The sequence below is a fragment of the Narcine bancroftii genome, chromosome 13 (genome assembly GCF_036971445.1).
Source record: "Narcine bancroftii isolate sNarBan1 chromosome 13, sNarBan1.hap1, whole genome shotgun sequence".
Classification (NCBI taxonomy): Eukaryota; Metazoa; Chordata; class Chondrichthyes; order Torpediniformes; family Narcinidae; genus Narcine; species Narcine bancroftii.
The window spans coordinates 61,580,707-61,592,301 of record NC_091481.1 but is presented as its reverse complement, the minus strand read 5'-3'; positions in this window follow the sequence as shown (position 1 = coordinate 61,592,301).

Genomic DNA, 11,595 nt, shown 5'->3' with positions numbered 1-11,595 from the left:
CTGTTCTCCCTCCCGCCATTCTTTAATTCAGGCACCCGCCTGCTTTTCACCTGAATTTGTTGTGATGAACAAGTCACAAAATTTGGTGTTTTGCAGTGGTGGCACAGTGCAAACATTCATATTATGAACCACCTTACAACATTACTATAAAAAATAAAAATAGCACAAAAAGTAAGGCAGTGTCTGTGGTTTGTTGATTATTTGATGGCGGTGGGGCCGTTGAGTGCATCTTCAGGTTCCTGTACCTTTTCCCTGATGATAGCAGAGTGAAGAGGACTTGGCCTGGGTACTGGGGGTCCTTGAGGATGGAGGCTGCTTTTTTAAGACACCGCCTCATGTTGATGTCCTCGATGGAGTGAAGTCTGGTTCCCATGATGCCACGAGCTGAGTTAAAACCCTCTGGTGTTTTTCCTTGTCCTGAGAGTTGGCACCTCTGTACCGAACGGCGATGCAACCAGCCAGAATGCTCTCCATGCTGCACCTGTAGAAGTTTTTTGAGAGTTTCGGTGACATCCCGAATCTCCTCAGACACCTCACAAAGTATAGTCACTGGAGAGACCTCTTTGTGATTGTATCGGCATGGAGGCTGCAGGAGAGATCCTGGGGGATGTTGACTCCCAGGAATTTAAAGTTCTTGACCCTCGATGAAGACTGGGTCGTGTTCCCCTGACTCTCTCCTGAAGCCCACAATCATCTCCTTGGTTTTGCTAACGTTGAGTGCAAGGTTGTTGATGAGACACCATTCAACGAGCTGATCTATCTCCCTTCTGTACGCTTCCTCATTCCCGTAATACTTTGAAGAAGGGCTCAGGCCCGAAACGTCGGTAATATATCTTTACCTCCTTTGGACATTGCGAGACCACCTGAGATCCTCCAGCGTTTCTGTGTTTACTGGTTTCTATTATCAAACTTGTTTAGAAGCAATGTGCACCAACGTGCAATTTAAAAATCTAACCGAGTTGCAAGCTGAATATTTCTCCTTAGCTGAGGGACTTGGGATGTGCTTAGGAGGCATACTTAACATCGAGACATCTTATTCAATCATCATCCTTAATCATTCTGAGAGTCATCCCCAATGTTGCAGGAGAAGATGATGTCTATGTAAAGCAAAGCAGTGACTCATTGGGTGACTGAAGCTGTGATTGAACAGTCATGGATTCTGCATCAAGAACTTGACCTACATTTTTTAAAAGCTCCACGCCAGTATAAGTTAGTTTGCGAACTAAGGAGGCACGGTTGGCGTAGTGGTTAGCGCAACACCTTGACAGCGCCAGTGATCAGGACCAGGTTTGAATCCCACGCTGTTTGTGAGGAGTTTGTACGTTCTCCCCGTGTCTGCATGGGTTTTCCCCCGGGGCTCCGGTTTCCTCCCACTGTTCAAAATGCAATGGGGGGTGTAGATTAATTGGGCAACACTGACTCGTGAGCTGAAATGGTCTGTTACCATGCTGTATGTCGACATTTAAATTTAAAGAAAGTCTTGGCACGAACCCCTGGCCTTCCTTGCCAGAGGTACTGAATTTAAGAGCAGGGAGATACTGTTGCAACTGTACACCTGGAGAATTGAGTGCAGTTCTGGTCTCTTTATCTGAGGAAGGACCGACTGGGTTTGGAGACAGTGCAGAGGAGGTTCACCAGGCTGATTCTACAGACATGCAGTGGAAAGTGTGGTGACCGGCTGCATCATGGCCTGAGCGTAAAGCCCTGCAAAAGGAAGTGGATGCAGCCGAGTACGTCACAGGCAAAACCCTCCCTACCATCGAAATCATCTACAGAGAACGCTGCCGCCAGAGAGCAGCAGCAATTATCAAGGACCCACACCACCCAGCACACGCTCTGTTCTCGCTGCTGCCATCAAGAAAGAGGTATCGGTGCCACAAGACTCACACCATCAGGTTCAGGAACAGCTGCTCCCCCTCCACCATCAGACTCCTCAATGACAAATTCAATCAGGGACTCATTTACGGACTCTCACTTTGCACATTATTTGTGATTGAATATTAATTTCTTTATTGCACTGTTTGCATTTCCTTCTTGTTTATATTTCTCTCTTTGTGTATGTATCTTTACTTGAGTAGAGTTTTTTTTTCTAGTCAATAGAAATTCTCCCTGGTTCTCAGAGGCTCTCGGGGTTGTATGTGATGTCATGTATGTACTCTGACAAAAACTCTGCACTTGGGTTTGGAAGAATGAGAGGGGATATCTTTGAGATGCACAAAATTCTGACAGGACTGGACAGGTTTGCAGCTGAAAGCGTGCTCCTGATGTTGGGGAAACCCAGAACAAGGAATCACAGTCTAAGGACAAGCGAGAAGCCACTTGGGACTGAGATAAGGAGGTTTTTTCACTCAAGAGCTGTGAACCTGTGGAACCCCCCACTATGGAAAGCCGTTGATGCCAGTGCAAGTCGAAATTTAGACAATAACAGGCCCTTCCAGCCCATGAGGCCGTGCTGCCCACAAATGCACCCAATTGACCTGCAACCCCTGTATGTTTCGAAGGGTGGGAGGAAACCGGAGCTCTCAGAGGAAACCCACATAGACACTGGGAGAATGTCCTTACAGACAACGCCAGTCACTGGCGCTGTAACCGTGCCACCAAGAGGGAGTTGGATGTGGCCCTATTGGTGGGGTACGGTAAGAGAGAGAGAGAGAGAGAGAGAGAGAGAGAGAGAGAGAGAGAGAGAGAGAGAGAGAGAGAGAGCAGGAATAAGGCACTGAGGTCGAATGATCAGCTATGATCTCGTTAGACGGTGGAGCAGCCTCAAAGGGCTATTTTCTACATTTGGCAAAGTATTATTTCTAAGGTGTCCAAAGTACTTTGGCCAAGCTGACTACAAACAGCCATGGCAAAGACGTGGTATCTCTGCTGTTTTTCAGGTAGCAGGTGATCAAGGCTCATACTATATTCAGCGTGCTGTACAATACTGTCATCACTCACAGGAACTTACAATTACATTCTGAATAATAGATGTGAGGGAGTCAACATGACAGTTAAAGCATATATCACTTTGACAAATCGTCAAAATATTATTACCTATGACTGTAATCATCTTGCATTGTAATTAATTACTCTGAAGAGCAACCAGGCTGCAGTCATATTTCATTCCCTGTTCCCAAACACCACCACCCAGAGGCACTAGTGATAGATCAGCTCGTTGAGTGGTGCCACAGCAACAATCTCGCACTCGACATTCAGCAAAACCAAGGCGATGGCTGAGGACCTCAGGAGGACACTGACCAGTCCTCATCGAGGGCTCAGCAGTGGAGAGGATAGAGAACTTCACTGGATGTCAACGTCTCCGAGGATCTGTACTGGAGCCCCCCCCCTCACCAGGTCGATGCAATCATGAAGAAGGCTCACCAGCGGCTATACATTGCGAGGAGTTTTGAAGAGATTTGGTACGTTGCGAAAGACCCTCAAAATATTTCTATAGGTGTACCGTGGAGAGCGTTCTGTCTGGCTACACCTGAATCATAATTCTGAGTCTGATGATGCAGTTAATACAGCTGAGATCGAAAGACAAGAGAGCCCTGTGGCATGAGACCAATTATTCAGTGCATCTAATTCTCAGGCTCTGGAAGTCTCCCTCAATAACTATACTTTGATAGGCTCAGTGATCGCACTACAGGGGCCCTCTGTAGTCAGCCAGACACCAAGTGCAACCACAGATTTCATGGACATTATAGATTTTGTGACCCTTCCCATCCTCTTCTCCTCCCTTCTGTCAGGCACAAGATACACAAGCTTGAAAACATGAAACCCCAGATTCAAGGACTGTTTCTCTTCTGCTATTATCAGACTCTAGAATAGACCGCTCACTGGATGATGCCCGTCACACTATGTCTGCACTTTTGTCTATATCTGCACCTTTGTCCAAGTAACCTTTGTCCAAACATCCTGAATGTTTGTTTTCACTGGACAACATTTTTTGTCCCCCAAAATGTTTGTTTCCTGTAAAAAAAATTGGGGATTATAATAGACAACTTCAAGCTGAACACAAAGATAATTTCAGATTTGCTGTTACACATAGAATCTGGAGAAACATTAAATTAACTTTTATTGAATTCAGCATGTTTAATCGCATAATGATGCTGGCACATTGCATTAGTTGAACTGACCCATAAATGTTTTGCCACTGATTTTCATTTGTACTCAGCATCTGATGCCTCTCATGTCAGTGTCCAACAATAATCTGCTAACATTGATGGATTCCAGTTGCCCTGATACCATTTTTTCATGGTCGCAATGTCCCGGGGAATCCTTTCACCGTGTTCGTCACTGACGTCACCAGGATCAACAGGGAAAAAGTCCAAGTGCGAATGCAGAAAATGAATTTTCAATGGCACGTTGCACTTCATGGCTTTGTATGTTTGAAGTAAACTTAAAATATGACAGGAAATAACAAAATTGGTGAAAGAAAAATCTTAAGGCGATTTTCATGATCTGCAGCCCAAAATCCATAAAATACATCCAAATTATTCAGGAGGCAAAATCTTCATTTCCCATTCTTATTTATTGTTATTACAGTTTGCTGTACTTAAGAATAGGTTGACTCGAATGGATAGCACACAAAACAAACCCCTCTTCATTGTATTTTGGTACACATATAATAATTCATTTTGATTCATTGGTAGACCAGGTGAGCTTTGATTACAACCAGGGAATTTCACACTCCTTGAAAATGAGACCAACTTTTTCATAAAATCTATATTTACTCTGATGGGATTTGAACTTCTGATGCATGGACAAAGAAATGGGTAAAAGAGATTTCAAATCCTCCAGCCTGACCACAGAGAAATGTGAATCAAATGGTTACAGCACAGAGGGAGCCCTCCCACATCCCCAAAATATTCTCGTATCTTAATGAACCATTTTAAACTATATCAGGACCTTTTCTAAGATCAGACTTGATTCTCACCATAATCAACTTCCCAAAGTACTTACCCCTAGTGTAGGTAAATAGAGAAGGAACTGTTCCAGATTTATTCTCAGAGTATATTCACGACATCACGTACAATCCTGAGATTCGTTTTCCTGCAGGCGAGGTAGAATTACCACTTAATAGTGCAAAAAAAAACTGTACTCAATCGACACATGTAATCAAATAAAGAAATGTAAACCAACTGACTGCAAATCAGAGAGAGAAAAAAATCAGTGTTCTTAAATGAGTCTGATGGTGGAGGGGTAACAGCTGTTCCTGAACCTGTTGGAACTTTCCTCAACTTTCCTCATTGAAGATGTCTTACCTTTGACCACTTGATCACCTCTCCAAAGGTATCCTTTAGCGAAGGGTCTGGGCGCTGAAGGCTTCCTCATCATGCTGGAGGCCTGGATCTGGGCTCAGGTTACCAAGGGTTTGAACTGAACTGGAGTCCTGCGCGGCTGCAGAGTCTGGAGGTGAAGGCACGGACACTTGGTGACTTGAGGGGGGGGGGGGGGGGCGCGGCGGGAGGGACTCTCTTTTGGTTCTATTTCTCTGGCTGCCATGGGTGTCGGGCAATGTTCACGCTAATGCCGAATATTTGTCTGCCTTTTGGCAGACTAAAGGCAATTTTGTGTATTATTATACTTCTGTTTTATTGCATGTTAATAAATCGTATCTGATCTGATCTGAACACCACTTAAGGTTGGAAGTGCGCCTGTAAGCAGTGTGGAATATTTTGTGTTGTTATGGATGTGTTGTTTACTATCACAACATTTAATTTTGTGCTGATCTAGCACGCTGAGGGATTTTGGATGACAATCTTATACAGTGTGATGGGAGACGAATTAAAATCCAAATCTCTTATGGAGATATTGGGGTGGTCGGATTCTGAACAAATCTTCTGTTCTCTCTCTGTGTTATAAAGGAAGTTGGTACTGTAGTTGCACTAGGCAGGCAGCGAGCAAAGGAACCACGCAGAGTCCAGAGTGAGTTGAACCAGCTGACTTTAACGGAACTCTCTCGCGCGTTTAAATCCCTGGGAACCCGATGGTGCTTGCGACTTCCGGGACCTTTATGATGTCAGCCGCCGGGCCGCGGGCTTGCCCACCCACCCGTAGGTCTCTCACAGTCAGATCTGCCACCGACTTGCCCGCTACTCCATGAGCCGGTTTGCCTGTTGCGTGGGCGATCCGCCACTGTACCTTATTTTGAATTGTTATCCTTCTATTGTATGTTTTCCTTGCTTTTTAATGGCCTAGCTCTTTGAGTGATAGTGCCTGATGAAGAAAAAAATATTTTCAATAATTAACTGATGGTTCATATATTTAATTCATATGATCTTTAATTTCCTAAGTTATCAAATGTTCATCTTGTGGCTGTACAGCCAAGAATTTCCAGTCCACCCACATGGGAAATGTAATATGCCTGAGATTGTTGGAAATCATTCTGGATCGGTTTGGTCAGGTCAGTGGGGGATGGATGGGGGGAGGGTTATGGTTGGGGTACAAGGAGCCCTGTTGATGAACAACTTTATATGGCTGGTGAGACCGACAGATAAATTGTACCTGGGAGGGATTAGTGCAAAGTGAGGCTTGATGGGTCAAACATAACCATGGACCATTGAACACAGTGCAGGCCCTTTGACCCTCGATGTTGTCCCAAACTAGATACTCCTACAACAAAAAAACAAAATCCTTCCAACCTCATAACCCTCTATTTGTCTCATCTATGTGCCTAAGAGTCTCTTAAATCCTCCTTAATGTTTCAGCCTCTACCACCATCCCTGGCGAGCCATTCCAGACACCCACAGCTGACTGTGTAATTAAAAAAATTTACCCTTCGGGTCTCCCCTAAATTTCTCTCCCTTCATTTTGTCCTCTGGTATTTGCTCTTCCTGGCTTGGGAAACAGGCACCGGATGTCCACCCTATCTACGCTTCTCATAATCTTGTAGACCTCTATTAAGTCTCCTCTCATCCTTCTATGCTCCAAAGAAAAAAGTCCCATCTCCACTAACCTTGCCTCATAAGATTTATTTTCCAATCCAGGTAAATCTCCTCTGCACCCTCTCCACATCCTTCCTGTAATGAGGTGACCAGAACAGAACATAATCCTCTAAGTATGGTCTCACCAGAGATTAGTAGAGTTGCAACATGGCCTCTCTACTCTATAACTCAATCCCCTATTAATAAAGCCCAGCATCCCATTAGGACTTCTTAACCATCCTATCAACCTGTGTGGCAACCTTGAGGGATATATGGATTTGAACCCCAAGGTCCCTCTGTTCATCCACACTCTTAAATAACTGACAATTAACCCTGTCCTCAGCCTTCTGATTTGTCCTTCCAAAATGCATCACTTCACACATCCAGAAGTTGGGACTTTTTCCCTGGAGTGTAGGAGACTGAGATGGACCTTCCAGAGGTTTACGAAATCATGAGGGACATGGGTAGATGAATAGTCATCATGTTTTTCCCAAGGTGGGAGAGTCCCATGTTATTCTGCATGGAACCAGACCCTTTGGCCGTCCCATTCATACGGATCAAGTTTTCTTTCTGAGCTAATCCCAGTTACCTGCATTTGGCCAATACTCCTCTCAACCATTCAAATGATTCAAACCATTTAAGAACTTCGAGTTCCTAGGTGTCAATATTTTTGAAGCTCTATCCTTTGGCCATCATGTCAATGCAATCACGAAGAAGGGTTGCCAGTGGCTATATTTCAATCGGAGTTTGAAGAGATTTGATATGCCAGTAAAGACAAGCAAATTTCTGCAGGTGGACCTTGGAGAGTATTCTGACTGGTTGCATCACTGTCTGGTATGGAGTTGCCAATGCACAGGTCAAGAAACAACTTTAGAGAGTTGTGAACTTGGCCAGCGACCTCAATTTTGGTGAAATAATGGAATTCATTGAGAAGGGAAATGCAGGGATGTTAAGAGTGCATATATATCATTTTAGTAGGTCACTATCTAAAATTCATATTTCAGGTTTATTGTCACGCCATCACATACAACCCTGAGATTCTTTTTCCTAAGGGCCAGGCCTTGTTGGTAATGCAAAAAACTCTACTCAAGAATATATGTAAACAAACTGACTGTTTAATACAGAGAGAAAAAAAATCAAGGGTCCTTAAATTAGTGTCTGATTGAGTTTGTCGTTGAGGAGTCTGATGGTGGAGGGGGAGCAGCTTCCTGGACCTGACGGTGCGAGTCTTGTGCCCACGTGCCCCTTTCCTGATGGTAGCAACGAGAACAGAGTGTGTGCTGGATGATGTGGATCCTTGATGATTGCTGCTGCTCTCTGACGGCAGCGTTCCCTATAGATGTTCTCAATGGCGGGGAGGCGACGTCCTGGGCTGTGTCCATGACCTTTTGGAGGGCTTTATGTTTGGGGATGTTGGTGTCCCCATACCAGACCGTGATGCAGCCGGTCAGCACACTTTCCGCTACTCATCTGCAAATGTTTGCCAGGGTCTCCGATGACATGTCAAACTCCTTGGTAAGTAAAGGTGCTGACGTGCTTTCTTCACAATGCCATTTGTGTGTTGGGTCTAGGAAAGATCTCCTGACATAGTGACTCCAAATAACTTCAATTTGCTCTCCCTCTTCACCTTTTTGACTTACTGATCCTCCAATGAGCACTGGATCGTACTCCTTTGATTTTCCCTTCCTGAATTCAACAATAATTTCCTTGGTTTTGGTGACACTGAGTGCAAGGTTGCTGTTGGCGGACCGTTCAGCCAAGTATTCAACATCATCTCTTAGCCGTTCTCTCAGTCCATGGTGTCTCTATTTGTGGAGATATTGATTGAATTGCTGATATATTCCAAAGTTTAGTTTCCATCCATAAAAACCTGTAACTACAATCAGAGACTGAGTTTCCTATTTTCTTCGTCTGTTTATCATCAAATTCAAACTTGCAGCTATGTGCCATCTGGCAGTTGCATGGAAACTGTTCAGACACCATATATATTTTCTGAGATTGATTGTCAGGTTCAAAACTTGAGAAGAATGTAAAATCTAAGCGCTTCCAAGTGTTTCCACAGTGTTGGGATAAACATTGATAGATCTGTGGAGTAAATGCAAGCGGGCTGTTTCCACTGAGGTTCCGTGAGATACAAGCCAGGGGTCGTGGGTTAAGGGTGAAAGGGGAAAAGTTCAAGGGAAAGTTCTTCACAGAGAGTGGCGGGAGTATGGAACAAGCTACTAGCTGAAGTGGCTCTATTTTAAATATTAAAGAACATTTTGTATAGGTACCTGGATGGGAGGGTTAGGGAGAGATATGGTCCGGATGTCAGTGGAATTGTGGCAGAATTATAGTTCAGAACAGACTTGAAGGGCTGTTTCTATGCTGTTATGTACTACGATTCTCAGTGGTGCAAACTTGAGCATAGATGGCGCATTGCTCTGATAAAGAGCAGGCAGACTTACAAACATTTGGAGCCTTGTACAGATCCTCCGACCCCGCATGTCTGCACTCTACACGATGCCCAGTCACCACTAAAATTCTGATGCTTGCCCATGATGTATGCTCCTCTATTCCCTGCATAGACAGAATAGTTCAGCACAGGCTAGAAGGGGTTGTTTCTGTACTGTAGTGTGCGTGTTTGTGTGAAGTACGTGTGCCTACGTATACATTACCTGATGAATCAGGTAAATCAGGATTTTATCCACAGGAGCAGTGAATAAAAGTGTGGATTGTGGTGAAGTTTATGAACCTAAAAATAGAGGGCATCAACTTAAGGGTGTGTGTGTGTGTGTGTGTGTGTGTGTGTGTGTGTGTGTGTGTGTGTGTGTGTGTGTGTGTGTGTGTGTGTGTGTGTGTGTGTGTGTGTGTGTGTGTGTGTGTGTGTGTGTGTGTGTGTGTGTGTGTGTGTGTGTGTGTGTGTGTGTGTGTGTGTGTGTGTGAAATGTATGTGCATGCGCATATGTGCACACGTGCGCCTTACACTTGGCATTGTTGGGTTTATCTAAATTAAATTTTAACCTTTCTTTGGCAGGAACTGGATGAGAATGAACAGGGACCTCTAACAAAATCCAACACATTTAACTGCACTTTTCCCTACATCCTGCTCTCTGTCTCCATAACCTTGTACTCAACACTTTTTGACTTACTGTAACACAATACCTTGCCTCACTTAGATGTATTCATCAATTTGTGTGACATTTGCAAACTTACTGGTCATACCTGCTGCATGAACATCCATGTCATTGATGAACATCACAAGAAATGAGTCACACAGACACCACTGGCTACAGACTTCAGGGGGATAAAAAACACCCTTCCACTTCTACACCCTGTTTCCTATCTCCAAGCGAATTTGCATCCAATGAGTTAGGTTGCCTTGGATCCCATGTGCCTTAACTTTCTGGACCACATCTTTGTTGGAACTGGTAGATTTAAAAAATTACTTTAAAACTCGTTTTTTTTTAAAATCCCTTGCTCAAACCACAGGGACTAACTTAAACTTGCAGTTTAATGTTTTCCAAAGTGTGACAGTGGTAATTTCTTGCAGTAAGTAGGACTCTACTTGTGTTAAAAGTCTAGTCGCAATGGTTCTCAACCTTTTTTTCTTTCCACTCACATCCCACTTTAAGTATTCCCTATACCATAGGTGCTCTGTGATTAGTAAGGGATTGCTTGAGGTGGGACATGGGTGGGAAGGAAAAGTTGGAAAACCACTGTTTTGATCGTTCCTCGTTGACTCGTTATGTGCACGGTTTCAGAACTCCAAAGGAAATGGGCCGATGGCAATTTTTCTCAAGCAAAGTATTTCAGTAACAATTGGGTCTAGAGCAGTGGTTCTCCACCTTCTCTTCCCACTCACATCCCACCTTAAGCCATCCCTGACTGATCACAGAGCACTGACAGCAAAGGGATTACTTAAAGTGGGATGTGAGTGGAAAGAAAAAGGTGGAGAACCACTGGTCTTGTGTGTGGACTTCCTTGATCCATCTTTATGATAATATACTTGGTAGCTTCAAATGCCTTCAGCATTCAAGTATCTCACAAATATCAATTTGGATTAGATTTTATTGTGCAGTTAAAAGCATCTTAGAAATGGTAATATAATTTATGAATTTGGGTACAGTGCATTTTTTTATACCTATATAGGGGAAGGTTAAAAGAAAAACTAAAAGGTTTGACAAATGTTCAAGATACTGCAAGGCTCAGTTCACATTTATGTTGCTTCAAAGTGCAGTGAGAAAGTCTGTTTTGTGGGCAGTGCAGAGGGACATTCAGACATAGTACAAGTATGACAGGGCAGAATTTTTTAGCGTGACAGAGAGGGATGGGTTTATACAGCGGTGACATGGATAGCAGCAAACTATTGCAGCGCCAAAAACCTGTGTTTGAATCCACCGCTGTCTTTAAGGAGTTTATATGCTCTCCCTGTGTCTGAGTGGGTTCCTCCAGGGGGGCTCTTGATTCCTCTCACCCTTCAAATGTACCGGGGGGGATTTAAGTTGGTTGGGTGTAATTGGGTGGCACGGGTCATGGATCGGAAGGGCCTGTACTGTACTGTAGGTCTACCTTTTAAAATTTTAAAGCGACATTATTTGACCAGTGAAAAGATTTTTTATTGTACTGCTGGCAGGTAGAAATTTCGCCTGGCCCACAGGGAAAAAGAATCTCAGGGTGGTATGCGATGTCATGCATGTACTCT